Source organism: Ylistrum balloti, unplaced genomic scaffold (assembly GCF_031769215.1).
Source record: "Ylistrum balloti isolate Yb309-2 unplaced genomic scaffold, AGI_CSIRO_Ybal_v1 Utg370406, whole genome shotgun sequence".
In the NCBI taxonomy this organism is placed as follows: Eukaryota; Metazoa; Mollusca; class Bivalvia; order Pectinida; family Pectinidae; genus Ylistrum; species Ylistrum balloti.
This window is the reverse complement of record NW_026782277.1, coordinates 619,554-635,232: the sequence shown is the minus strand read 5'-3', so window position 1 is coordinate 635,232 and position 15,679 is coordinate 619,554.

Genomic DNA, 15,679 nt, shown 5'->3' with positions numbered 1-15,679 from the left:
TAGAAATAAAAATGACTACCGTCTGTCTTCAACTATCCATTGTCATAATATATATCTGATGTTAATGATTACCAGTTATTGCATGGAAGTTTCTGCTTCAGTAGGTCAACATTCTAGTTTTTGACTTATATCTTTACATCTTAAGATTTTTGGCAATCAGGGTACCAATTTCTGTTTTTCAACCTTAGCACGCTAGACGAGTCGTGGAAGGAAGAAACATGTGTATGAGATGTTTAATGTTGTTAAATTTATTAATTGACTCCACTGTGTCAAATTCTAGATGTGTTACATTTTGTTCAATCTCATTAAGATGAGTTTTACAACTGATTACATAGAGATAAACTTCGACATGGAGATTTAAACTTTAACATATATATAAATATAACCGACGTGACGGAATAGTGAGTGTTCGTGTTATCGATTCATGATATCGATATTTCACTAGAGTTAAATTTCGACATGGAGATTTAGACTTTAAAATATAAATAAATATTATATCCGGCGTGACGGAATAGTGAGTGTTCGTGTTATCGATTCATGATATCGATATTTCACTAGAGTTAAATTTCGACATGGAGATTTAGACTTTAAAATATATATAGATAATATAACCGGCATGACAGAACATCAACAAGACGGATTCTTTGTCTATAGAATACCGGTTTATCACGCCAATATCACAGGGATCATGTTGGTCCTGTTGATAATGCAACAAAAGATAACAAGAGGAGACTTATTGGTCTATTGTCATTTTAAGTCACCGAGTTATGTGCCCTGCGATATTTTTGAAATATTTTGTTTCCCTGGAAGCTCTACTTACATCGCCAGATTAACTACATTTTGAAAATATTGAACGTTCTGAGTTTTACACAAGATAGATATTCCTACACGTACCAGACTGATTGCAGAAGTAAATATGTATATTGTGTGTATACTGCATCAAAACATCATATACAGGATACAATAAGACAATGGTGGACGCAAGAATTTACATCTCTATTATTATACGCATCTACTTTATTCAAGTAGTACATTTCTCCTGAAAGGATCCCTGGCTACGATAACGTGTTCGAGAACAATAAATATCGTTTATCCTGCCAATAAAACGAGAAATCGCGTTTCCTATTAAGTTGATACCGTCACACATAATGATGACGTATATACATAGGATGAACCTAGACACCACCACGGACTTTGTGCTCGCCCTAAGCACCTCTTATAGAGTGTTTTAGGTGCTTTGGCCGATGGTACTATATACTAAACACATTCCAAATTACACAATTCACTATTTACAATAGATTCCGGAATATATCTCACCGACATTGTACTTGACATTTAACCTCTCAAAAGATGTTCTGGTACAGCCTCGACCGTGTCTTACAGACATTTCTGTCATGTTTAACATGTAATGACTACAATCCGTGATTTGAAAATTTCGTTCATGCTTGTGTCTAATGGACAATGGATCGAAATCTATTACAAACGGTACAATTAAGGAGGTCTTTTATCTCTAACAATCGCGAGAGACTTTTTCAGGATGCACACGTAACTTCTGGGTATTATATAATTATTGAAACGTTCGTGGGAAAGAAAAGGATATGCATTCCTTCGCATACGATTTACAAAATGAATATCTTTGATTGTGGTAATGTTACTGTGCATCATGCAAGGATTCCGTCACAATGGCGTTATTACAGAAAAGAGCCCCTATCTTCAATGGATAAACCCTAAAATGTTTCATAATTATACCCAAGAAAAACCTTCGACGCAGCATCGGCTGCAATATTACGCGGAACATAGACAAGTATAGTGTCATCAAACCAAAATGTTACAATCTGGACATAATAACATAGCCGCCTAACATTCACCTAATCTCATCCAGACTCCAACTACTTAAAGGTGTCTGTTGGTTATTTAAAAAAATGATTTTTGTCATTAAAACAAGCACTGGTATTCAAAGCAAACTTAGCGTTCAAAATATAAATCCTACTTCTATTACATACCGTGGCATATCAAAGTATCTTGTAATGTTTTGTTTTATTCATATCTAATAAACTGGTTTAATCCAATCAAGCTTTTAAGAACCTTGATGTGCATTGATTATTAGTATTGTTTTATTTTTTACTACAAATCCTTCCTGAGACTGATCTGCAGAAGAAATTTACAACAAAGAAGTCAAATACATGTAAATAGAATGTCACATATATGTAGACATTCACATTTAAATACCTGCACAAGATCCGAAGACATCGAAGACAATTGAATATCGAATTCGATGAAACCAAGGTAAAATGTATACAAAAACAACCTTTTTGAAAAAGATGCGTAGACTAAAATCAGGTGTTCCGGAATGGTAAACGTCTTTCTCGTCATTGACGACATTTGGCTCATAAGGTTTTGTGAAACCAAGTAAACAACGCCAGGTTCTCAAATAAGAAACAATATTCAACTCAACGAAAGCGCTGAGTATACTAACGACCCAAACACATCCGATGGGATATTTCTTAATGATGTTGTTATGACGATCATACAGTTTTCTCATTATCTCCTTTAATCTGTATTTCTGGAAAACCTGTTTCCTGAATAAGATCAATGAGATCATCGTATCATCAAAACACGACACCCTGTTATTTTTCCCCTTTCGAGTTTCTCCCATATGTAATTTGAAAACAACACGAAAATGTCAACATGTTAACAAAGTCTTAGAACCAACTCTAGTTCAATAATAATAAACTAAGCTAATACATGAACAAGCAAAAAATAAAACAAAAACACTGACGATAAAAAAAGTACAAAGAATGTAAGACCAGATGTTCCGGAGCAGTAAGCGTCTTTTACTAAAACCAGCATGTAGATCTAGGATGGTCCAAGTAAGTAATCTCACGTACTAAAACGAGAACAAGTTATACAAAAGTGAGCGAATTTGCAAACTAACCGTAAACACACTCAGCTTCATATCACACAAAGAGATCGAATATTTCTCTATACTTTTTTGTATTTGCTCAAAATTAAACTGGTTCGATTTGCAACATGCAATGAGGTGTAATCTAAATATACAAGTGATCACAATTTTTCATCTTGCTTTCAAATATTGAGTAAGAAACTTTAGAAGACATTAAGGAAAATAAAAAGGAACAATTATTCAAATTTGAATCAAAAATAGATTTAATGAATATGCTTTAGAGTACAAATGTTTCAACATGTATCGCACATGAATACTAAATCTTCAAAAGTGAAGCTTTCGACTGAAAATAATCTTATTTAATCTTTAAAATTCAAGTTTTAAATGATTTTCTTTTAGGTTATTAAGATTGGATTCAGATTGCGTCGCATGTAAATTCTATATAAGATCATTCAGTTTACCATATGCCTAGACAAAACATTAAAACAATTATATCATACCTCAGTGAGACTTGAGATAACCCATACCCTTATCCTCTGTATCATAATAACCATTAATATTCCGGCATTCCATTAAATATATATATCTGATACTGAAAATATTTTACTTCAAATTCAGAAAAGATGCACGATTATTGAGGAAATTTTTTTTAACGTATAAATTATTATTCGTTTTTACTTTTTATTTAGTGCATTGTGAAGTAAATGTAATTTAGTATAAATTATCTCCCCTTTATCTTAATCAGCATAAATCGTTGAATTATTGGTTCTGGTCAGCAGTTAAGAAAGGTTGATGAAAATGGCGAGAGTGGTTGTTATGTTATCATTGGGAAGTATTCTCAACATGCGATAAAAAATAGACGTGTTTGATTCTCGATAGTGGTTTTCATTAGTCGCCTCCTTCAATATGAAGGCATAAGCTTAGCATCACTGACGAGCCCTGGAGGTATAATTTATTATATAGCGCTACTGTATCTCACTCTAAAATATTCACTTGTGTGCCTTTTGTAAATCTTTGGTGAGCTGTTTTATAGGCGCCTATGTTGGCCCATTTGAACATACAATTCTATTTAGTGTGCTACTTTTACGTGAACAAATCGAAATAATCAAAAGAGAACCAAATTCAAATCGAGACGTATTTTACATGGTCTATAAGTGGTTATATCAAACAGATATCTGAATACGTGCCAAGGGTCCAACACCGGAAGTACCAGAATAGGTTTCCTAGCATCCTCTATAAGGATTCTCATTACCAAGTCGTCGTCTCCTGTCACCGTTAAATGGCAGAAACTGACACTGGAGTGTGTGATAACGAGGCCGCTGAGGTGATTGGTCTGTTTTTCATAACCACAAAATACAACAGTTTATCCCCGCGAGGTCACTAAAACCAGCTTCATTTTTCAGCTGATTGACACCTCCCTCTCAAATGTGTCATTATCGCAAACGTGCCAACGTCACGGACATCGGTACAACCTGTTAAGCTTAACACTGTGATGGTTCTAAACATCTTTTATCTAGACAACACAGCATTGTATTTTCCAGGATTTGTTTATTTCATTCATTGTTTTTACGATCCAATACATAGAGTTCGCGTATTTACAACTACACTGCTGTGCTACTTCAGGTTATAAGTTTAGATTTACTAGTGGAAGGAAACAGTGAACAAACTTTCCTTCTTTATGTCCCTACATGTCCAAAGTGGCAACTAATTTGTTGGTATCAATGGCAGCGGTTTCTCCGATTTCGTATGTGTAAGGGGACATAAGAGATCCTAATTAAATATTCTTCTGTATTTTACTGCATGGTCTAGAAAGGCAACTAAACATCTGTACACACAGAAGAGAATTGTATTCACATCTACATCGTAATTAGAAGACACTGATGTAACAAACATAAACATTTTACATCGTTTACATGGAAAGTAGAGTGAGCAATGACACCACAAATAATTTGACTGAAAGTGCATAGCTACTTCAAAAACCTTAATTCTTGCAGCTGTGATCTGACTTGGGTACCGACATTTGTAACAAGAGTGCTGCATTGCGCGACGCTGTAATACCGACATATGCCAAAAAAAGATGACGATTTATTGATACGAAACGAACGCAGATGGGGAAAGAGTCATAACTAGTTGAAATGTCAAGACGGAAATTACAATAAGTAGCCAATTGGGACTTGCATTAAGATACAGTTATGGCGTTCGCTCTCCGGCTACAGTGCTATACAAACCCTATGGTTAATACGCCTATTTCGAACCTGTTTTATACGAATATTCGCTTGTTACGAACAAAACAATTGTCTGACGCCGTTATGATGCTTTTAAAAAGGTATCGTGACGCTTCAATATTTAACGAAAAAATTAAATTTTGCCCAAAAAATGTGTCTTAATTATTTGAAATGAAATATTCAAGATTATGTATGTTATTTATATAAAAGGACTGGATATAAGATGGTGCGTCCTATTTATAGACACTTTCGATGATGGCTGGTAACCAAAGCAGGAGGGAATCTATTTGTGAAATACCAAGAAAAAATACCGAACCCAAACAATCAGTAGAAACATTTCTACAACTTTTTTTTTTTTCAAAAAGTGTTCTCATTTAGATTTCATCAAGTTATAGTAATTTTCTATGGGCTAATTTTGAAATACGAAAGCTTGGATGAGTTTGTTTGGTTCTCATCGATAGGAAAATGAAAGTTAGCGCGAAGCAAGAAATAATTGATGTTTTTTTGGAAACTGCATAACATCAAGATCGAAAAAAAAATGGAAGTAGCGAGAGTTGTCCTTCTTACCTCCGCCACGATACCTTTTTGCAGGCATACGATCATAACATCATCTTTAATCTAGAATATCGATATAGATATAAAGTCATCAAGTTCTGCAAATAAATAAATAAAAATTTAAAAGAAATAAAAAAAAAAATGGTAAGAATAATTTATTAGGCAATAAGGCAATACACATGTTTTAAATTTGTTGAAAAGGGTCCTTAATTCAAGTGTTGTTGGTTTTGTTTATAATTGGCTTCGTTGTACCCGTTCCTGGCCACATTCTGAGGTCAATATCAAGAATGGTGACAATGATATCCTGCGTGCACACTTACGACAGGAGTTGTCACGTGTCATGTCCGTGATATATTATGTTAACATTGACTATGAAGTTGTTACCGTTGATAGGGTTAACGGCATTTTTGGATATAAATATAGTCTGTTAGCGACACGTGCAGAAATGACCAAGAATCTCACCATGATGATGGTGACGTTGAATGTTGCCCGGGTTCCGACTTGTCAAGGCACAACATTTTTCTACAATAAAAAATATATGAAATTTAAAATTATATTACGAATGTCTTCGAAAATGCTAGAGGTTGATAAATTGTCCGTGGTGGCGACAGACCTAATTTTTATTAAATGTGTGATTTACCTCAGAATGTAAACGTTTGTACATCGTTACCTCTGTATTTTTTGTAGTTTAAGAAATATACAAATAATATTGTTTTAATTATGTTTGTTTCTTCCTTATTGATTTCTTTTTTTACAAATGAACATTTCTTGAAATCCACATATAAATGAACTCCATTGTATGGTTTGGTTATCGGATGTTTTGTCAATTTTTCTTAAGAAAGCTGCAAATGACAATAAAGTATGGATGGTCCGTATGAGTCTGTTATATCCATTGTTTTCTGTGTACATTTTGAATGATGTAATGAAACATATCACGTTTTAAAGAGACTGGTTGAAGATTGAAAGTAGATATGTCTGGGCAGAATTTAGATGTGAAAGAACAAAGGACCATGACATTTTGAAACGTTGTTGAATCAGAATATTGTCCATCAGAACACAATCTAGTGCTGTGATTTTAAAACCTCTTAAATCTTAAACAAGCTGGTTAAAACTGAGTAGAGATTCTCATACAAAAGGTCAAATACTAAAAAAGAAAGGGCAATAACTCGTTCTAAACTGTTTGATCGAATTGTCGTGTAGGATTTCATATCATATTTATAAGGCCCACAAAGTTTAAAAGAAACTGAGAGATCTTCTCACGAGAGTGCCATTTTCAACACATCAAGGCGTAATAAGTTTTCTCAATAAAGCATAATGAAATTGACGTTCGGGAAAATACATTATGTCATGACGATTGGGCCTTCCGTGTTTGAGAGAAATCGGTTGGTAACTAAGAGACGAGACTGTCAAACAAACTTATCATTATTTAAAAAACAAGATGATGGAACCGTTTGAAATACAGTTGAAACAAACCGCTGGTGATGAAAACATAACTTGTCATGGTGATTAGGTCCAACACGTTTGAAAGATATCGGTAAGAGTAACATAATGAAAACAGGGGGCAATAACTCTAATAAATATAGTCGTATTGTTCTGCCATTCCGGAAAACATATCCATATCTTGATATCCCGACAAATAAAAAGGTTTCAACGGACGAACGGACAATGCAATATCATAATGCATCCCGGCAAAACGTTTCACGTGTGCATGGAAATCGGAATAACAAAATTGTGATGCCAAAGTATTCTGTGAATACCATAGACTTCCGGCGAAGATTTCAAAAAGGGAGTTGTGGCGCTGGGAGGGGGATCTAGGAAGCGATTGAGAAAAAATAAAATTCATTCTGGTCGAAAGCAACCAAACAGTTGAAAGGTGCATTAGTTTAAATTTCTATAAATTGAAATATTTACCAATACTTAAGAATGCTTAGGCTGTAGAGTAAAAAATTTTAAAAAAATCGATTGATTTTCGGAAATCTTCATTCCTCCAGATACAGGAAAATTCTCTAAACGTTGGTTGTGTTTTCGAAATAAAATCAATCGCCTTTGCATTTCGAACGTTCGTGTTTTCTATCGCATACTTAGTTATATTCCAGGGTTAAATTTCTCATTTGTATTTACGAGAGAAGACTAATCTATAATCTAAAACTCTGCTATTTGAATGTAAGAGAATATCAAATTTTCGCAAGAACCTTCAAAGTTTTCCAGTTATCGCTGATGGAGCAGTTAATGTTCAAATTTTGATTTATTGAGATCCGAAAACTATTGATGCGTTCAAAATCAAGTGGTCCTTTGTTAGAAACAACTGTATTAGTTGGAAGTTCCTTGCAGTATTTCAATCGAAAGAGTCGATTACTTTAATAAGCACACTTTATAACGCGGGAAAAATTTTAACATTTTCATTTTTTTTTATCTTTTACATTTCCTCAATCACTTCAATGGCCTACGAAACAGCGGAAATATTTCCCCACGAAAATTCTGAAAGTACAGTATACATTTTATAAGCTATTTACTTGTCCAGTAAGTTCTGTGAACTATAAGAAAATCAGGTATATTTGTTGAAATGATATATGTCGTTTCTATAAAGGTTGATATTAAATTAGAAATGTATCTATTTTATGAGTCGATCAAGATGTAACACCTCGCATCAATAAAAAGGATGTTTATTTGCTTGTAGGTTATTGGTGTGGTGCAAATGTATACTTCATGTAGAACGATGAGAGACACATGAAGAAACGTCCTTTCGAAAACATGAAGCGGATTTTGATGGTTTATGGATTAATCATATTTTATTTGCCAAAGTTTGACAACAACGGATTGGGCACAAGTTATTTCAACATTATCAACGCCCTCTCCGATTAACATTTATATAAATTTTAAGGTGATGGCATAACGGACACAACAGAAACATAATAACTAATGAACTTTCTATATACAATGCTGGTTTGTAGTAACTTAAATTGTAAAACTATTGCTGGCCCTTATTTAAATTTGTACTATTCTAAAAATGTCTATATTAATATCTAAAGGTAATTGATTATCCCCAAAAAGTAGTAAATCAATATCAATTATGTGATTAAAACGTTGTATATTTAAGTCATTTAACATAGTAAGTCTCTGATTTTGGTAATTTGGACAAACGAAGAAGAAATGATAGTTATTTTTACAGGCAAAGCCACAGGAACACATTGGAGAATTCACGAGATTCACACGGAAAAGATCATAATTTCAAGAAATGCACGCATGTCTTAATTTTGCATGAATAATATTTAGTTTTCTCTCTCCATAATTGAAATAAGGGGGTGGAGTCAACTCTCTTTGACCAGAAAGCAAAGCCTTTTTAAAACGCCTAAGTGATGGTTGTAACCTGACCGATAAATCTAAATTATTCCATAAACGAATTGTGGAAGGGATGAACGACAAATTTGTATGTGATAATCTATAATTAGGTAAAGTGAAATTATTTCTATTTCTCAGGCTATACGGGTTTATTTGGTCTACCGTTGGTGGTGGCATTAAAACATTTAGAAAATTTGGTGTTTTTTCATGTTTCATTTTATATAAAAGTTGCAATTTTCGCCTTTTACGTCTTTCTAAAAGTGTTTCCAAACCTGATTCATAATATAATGATGCATTATTAACATAGGAAGGCAAACCTGTAATAATTCTAGCCGCTTCTCTTTGGGCTTTTTCTTCCATATTTCATTTGTCGTTAGTACATCCGTCCCACACTTCGGACGCATACTCAAAGATAGGTAAAATAAATGTAAGATAAATTCTAGACAGGGTTTCCCTTTTAAGAATATATTTAAATTTTCTCAAAACGTTGATTTTTTCATAACTGAAACATAATTACTATAAATATGGTCTCCCCACTTACCCTTGGCATTCAAAGTAACTCCTAGATGTCTATGAATTTCACTAAATTCTAAAAATATTCTATCAAACTGTAGTTCAAAATCCTCGAGATTATTAGCACTTGAAACAAACATTACATCAGACTTACTTGGATAAAAATTTACTAACCATTTTTTGGACCAGACATTTAATGCTTCTAAATCACGGTTCAGTAACGTAGACATTTCATCGCAAGAAGAAGTGTGCTTTAGAAAGGTATCATCAGCAAAAAGACGTGATGCAGATTGAAACAATTCAGCAATATCATTGATATAAACAAGAAAAAGCAACGGACCAAGAATTGACCCTTGAGGACTCCAGCTTTAATGAACCCTATATCCGAGACAGAATTACCAACAAAAATTTGTTGATATCTATGAGAGAGATCATTTTCTAACCTTTTCAACAAATCTCCAGAAATACTATAAGACTTTAATTTTATTAGAAGGCCCTGATGCCAAACCCTATCAAAGGCATTCGATATGTCACAAAAAACCAGACATGTGTGCTTCTTCTCATCTAAAGCTAAACAAACTCTATGAAAAATTTCAATTAATTGTTAAGCGGTTGAATGGCCTGACATAAATCCCGATTGGTGTTCATAAAAAAGAGAGTTATTTAACAAATGATTATGAACATTTTTAAAAATGATTCTTTCAAAAACTTTACCAACAGCAGATAATAATGAAATCGGTCTTTAATTTGTAACGTCGTGTTTGTCTCCTTTATTTTTATAACGAGGCATAACATTGGCTTTTTTCCAAGCCTTAGGGTAAACTCCATTAGTAAGGGAGAGATTAAAAAGTAGCATTAGCGGTTTACAGACAGTATTTGCAGTGAATCTCAACATGTGATGACTAATGCCATCACTTCCTGAAGCTTTTCCAAGTTTCAATATTCGTAAAATGTCTTTGATCTCTGAAGCTTCTATCCTAACAGTGTGGAGACGACTCTCTGTCCTGTCCTGAACTATAGGAATTTCAACATTTTCATCCGCAACATCAATAATAGAACAGAAGTAGGTATTTAAAATATTAGATTTTTCGGCATTATCAATAACAATATTTCCATCAGGAGCACTTATGATAGCAGGAATCTCATGAGATGATCCAGTATTTTTCAAAAGACGTTTAATTAATCTCCAATACGATTTTGGATCAGTAGATGAATATTGTTCAACAATACCGTTAACATTTTCATAAAAAATTAGGCGAGCATGCTTCTTCATATTATTGACCCTATTACGCTGGTCTTTAAATATCATAATATCAACAGGCTTACGAGATAACCTTGCTTTTTTTACGTATCCTATCCCTGATTCTTATATTTCTTCTCAATTCAGATGACATCTAAGGCTTATCCCTGGGTCTAACCGTAATTTCCTTGGTCGGTATACAGGTGTTAGCAAAACTAAGAAAAAAATCAGTAGAACCATCATCACAAACCAAATGAACTGAATCAAAGTTTGAAAATAAATCTTCCCAGTTATTTTCTGAAATCAAGTTATTAAACTGAACAAAGTCTGCATGTTTATATAGCCAAATTTTGCGCTTATACACGGGTTTCATATTTAAAGGTATTTCAATAGATACTAAACTACCGTCGTGATCAGTTAAGGATCTATCGACTGCTAAAACATATGCCTCGATACATGTGACTTGATCAGTTAATAAAACAGGATCAAGTAGACTGGCCCTAGTATTACCAACTCGGGTAGGTACGTTTATTACATTTGTAAGTCCATAATTTATTAATAACTCTGACAAAACATGTCTAGGTTGAATTGTTAAGAAATCTACATTCAAATCACCATTGATTACCAAGTTTGGAGAAATATCTAGTGCCTTGCTTACTGATTAATTATTCCAAAATAGATTACCGGAGTTTTCTGGTCGGTAAATAGTGCATATGATAATGGATGATTGCTGAAATTCTATCTGGGTCCAGAGAATTTCACAAACCGGAAATTCTAACTCACGTAAACGTTTAAATTTGAGTCTGTCGTTGAGATCGACAAGAATCCCGCCGCCCGCAAAGTTACGATCTAAACGAATTGGATCGTGAAAACCTTCAAGTATCAAATTATCAGAAGAAACATGCTCGTCCAAATGGGTTTCAGTTAGACAAATGATATCATATTCATCAGTCAGATCCATCAATTCCTCAATTTTATTTCGAACACTTCTAATATTCAAATGGAAAATAGTTAATTCTTTCGGACCAGGATTTGACTCAACATCCATATGAGATAGCATTAAAATTAACAAAACTAAGGTAAATTCGAAATTAAGAAAACATGAGTTCAGGACTCGGACAAGAGAGTGTATCATTGAAAAAAATCTAGACGAAAAGACAAAAATAAAATCGAAAAAGGACTTTAAGTTAAAATACAATAACGTACATACTTTTTTGACCAAGTAGCCACCATAGAATTTAGAATAAAAGGTGCCAATCGCCGACCTATAGCTCATTATGTCATTAACCAGTATCAAACACAAAATTACTTCCAAAAAGGCGATCAGCAAACATAAAATTAGCTTGTAAGACACAGCAAGATTTCGGTGTGTAAGTACAACAAACCAGCAACACAGTTTTTCTAGATAACAAAGAACTATACACAAAAACACTATGTACAAACAAACAAACGTAAAACACAAACATGGTTAAAGATGACTGCATCAAATACAGTTCTAAAATGTTCAAAATATGAACGTCGGGGAAATTTAGATGTCAAATGACGTAATATAATCAAAATACAGGATTTCGAACTTCAAAAAATATGTATCGAGGAACATTTTGTACTCATTTTATTCATTCAAAAGGATTAAGCTGGTTTTAAAAATTTACTTTTCTCAGTGAAAATTTAGGATAAAATTTTATAAGTTAGACCACGTGGTTTCTCCTTCTCCATGAAGACAGAACTCTGATATGTTTATGAATAATTTAAGACATTCACTTCATATAAATAAAAGAATTTAACACTCGTGCTCATTTATTATTCAATTTTTTAAATCCGTTTATCAACCTTAAAATATGTTTGCTGTCCAGGTATCATATATATAGTACTAAAGACATGTATTGTTTATCGAGGATCAACAAAAGCAAAATTCGAATATCAAAATTCAACACAAAATTTTGCCAGTATATTAATTTTGGATACATACCAAATTTCAGAGTATATGAATGACTGATAAGTAAATAAATTGTCAACCAAAACATTTTACTGGTTTCACGTACGCGTAATAGCAAACAACTTGGTATTATTTTCGAATTGACTACATAATACACTAAATACCAGACAATAGATTTAATATATTTTGTAACGAGTATACGTATTAAAGTGCCTTATACATTAATTATTAATATACTAACGTATAGCAGCTGGACCACATTATCCACGAAACATGTACTCGTTTACACCTCTGACCTTTGACATTTTGTCCTAAATTTCAATAATTGACTACAAATATCATTATAAATCTATCTAATATGACCCTTACAATAATAATAGCCATGACAGACGCTAGATGTATCGTAAACCACCACTCAGTAGGTGACGTATCAAGTAAAAGTCGGCACTAGACAGGTTTTTTAACAAATCAAAAAAGTATACACTTGGGCTGGTACCCATCATATATTAGTATACGACACGTGTGTCTAAATTCTTGATTTGCATATAGAGCTACGATTTTTACCCTGGATATTTAACATAATAAGATTATACTCTACATTTGGGCTGGTCCCAACACTTTATACTAAAACTGAAGTGTAAGCTATGTTCATATGTATTTATAATAATACAAAACAAAAAAGTATAAACACAAGTTATGCACTGGGGCTGGTACCCATTAAGCATGCGCATACGACACATCAGTGAGTCAAAAACTTGATTTGCATATAGAGCTTCAATGTTTACCCCGAGTATTTAACATAATAAAATCATACTATACTTTTGGACTGGTCCCAATATTTTATACTAGAATTGATGTGTAGCCCATGTACGCTATTTGCATATGTACTTATAATAATACAATATATATATATATATAGTTTTCTAGTTATATATACATATATCATGTGCTTGGGCTGGTACCCGAAGTGTGACCCTTGAAATGTATTCATTTGCATACAGATTCAGGCCAACATACGTACCCTGGTTGAAAAAAAAGTGCTAAAAGCGTAGGGTTAGCTTGGGCTGTATATTCACCCTAGCGTTACTACTAATATATATATATACACTTGTATATTAATGCTCTGCATGTAACTTTATATATTTTATTCACACCACGCTGAACAACTATAGAAAAAGGTAAACAAGCTAAGGCCACGCCCCTCTAGCCCGCGTGCGGCTCATTGACAACAATAACAAAAGCCACGTGTTACGCCAAATAGCCACGTGTTACCAGAGCATTGAATTCAATTCACCAGCTTTATGAGATATAGAAAGTATTACTTAATATATATATATTGAGAATTCATAATAAACATTGAATTTCACAAAATATTTTTTTTGTTTAGTTAAGAATGTCTCGAGTTTACGCGCGGTACATACACATAGTCTGGAACTAGACGGCTGATTGAAGAACACTTAACACCAGTGTCTTTGCAGATCTCTCTTCCTTCCAAAAATTATTCCGTCTCTTGTCCAAAACGAATGAATTTTATTGTCGCGTCGAAGTTTGTTCAACTCGCTGACGATCATTTGTCGGTGACTCTACGATCATAGTCCGGTGGGCGTTGCCTTTTAACTTTTTCTTCCTCTCGAACACCATCTGCCGGTCATAGTAACGAACAAACCTGGCGATGATTGTTACTCTGGCATCAGTAATTTGACCTAAGATGTGACACCTAGATATAGCATGAGAAGGCATGTCGATATCAAGTTTGCTTAATATGTTTAGTACAGCTTTTAATGGATCGAATGTGGAGCTCGTTTGTCCTTCAGGTACAGGAACATTAAGAAATTTTAAACACGTTCTTCTCGAGTACTGTTCATGTTCATCCATAATGCTAGTTTGATTTGCAACTTTCTTTTCAAGCAGATCAATCGCTTTTTTTCAGTCTCGATTTCCTTTTCGTGTACCTCTATTTTCTTTACCTCTGCTTCCCTGTCTACAAGATGCGGATCAGATTGGATTTTGCTGTCCACACAATTAGTTATGAAACGACCTATACTGTCGTTTGATTCCAGAACCACTTTTACAGCGCTCTCGATCATCGGACGAAACTCATCTATCAAGGTAGTCTTCAACACCTGGGCAACTGATTGTGACACGGGACCAACAAGTTCATCAATCAAACGTTTAATCACATCAGTTTTAATAGAGAGATCAGGTTGTGGAGAAGACTGCCCTGCTGTGTGTCCCAAATGCCAGGGAGACTGGGCGTGACCGGGCGGTGTATCAGAAAATTGCGCTTTTTTAGAAACGCTATCCACAAAATGAGGACTAGGGGAAGTATCTGGAGTATTTCGTTTCATTCCAGTATGAACGGGGGATGAATAAATGTTAGCTTGGTCTTCAGTAATCAAAATAGTTTCAACACCGCTCACCTGAGAGGTACATGTACGTGTCGGCGCTCCGTCTACGGTGAGTCCGTGCGTAGGCTTATCCATTGTCCTCCAAAGAAAACCAAATATATCAACGATAAACAGAAGAACAGACACAATGTTCCGTATATCTATGCACCAAGAGTTCCAAGTACTTACTGACAAAAATTTTTGACAATAGACACAAATTGAGAAATATAATCAACAGAATACAATCCCCGACGTACAAACACACCTGTCCTCTAAGCCATCACGTGATCGTGGATTTTGATTGTATCAATGTCATACTGTGAGAAGATAAAATATTACATAAAAGACGTATATACACTATACACCCACGTTTAGCTACAAATAAAAGAAAATATTTCCATTCGTAATACATTAATTCTATATCATGATCTTGCCTTTAACGTTTGTATTGTTTTTTGCTGGGTTCCTGGGCACATGGGAATACCAGGCAACGAGAAAGCAGATCGTGCCGCAAAGGAAGCTTTATCGCTACCACCTGTTGTTTTCAAACTTCATTTTACCGATTTTAAACCATCTATTGAA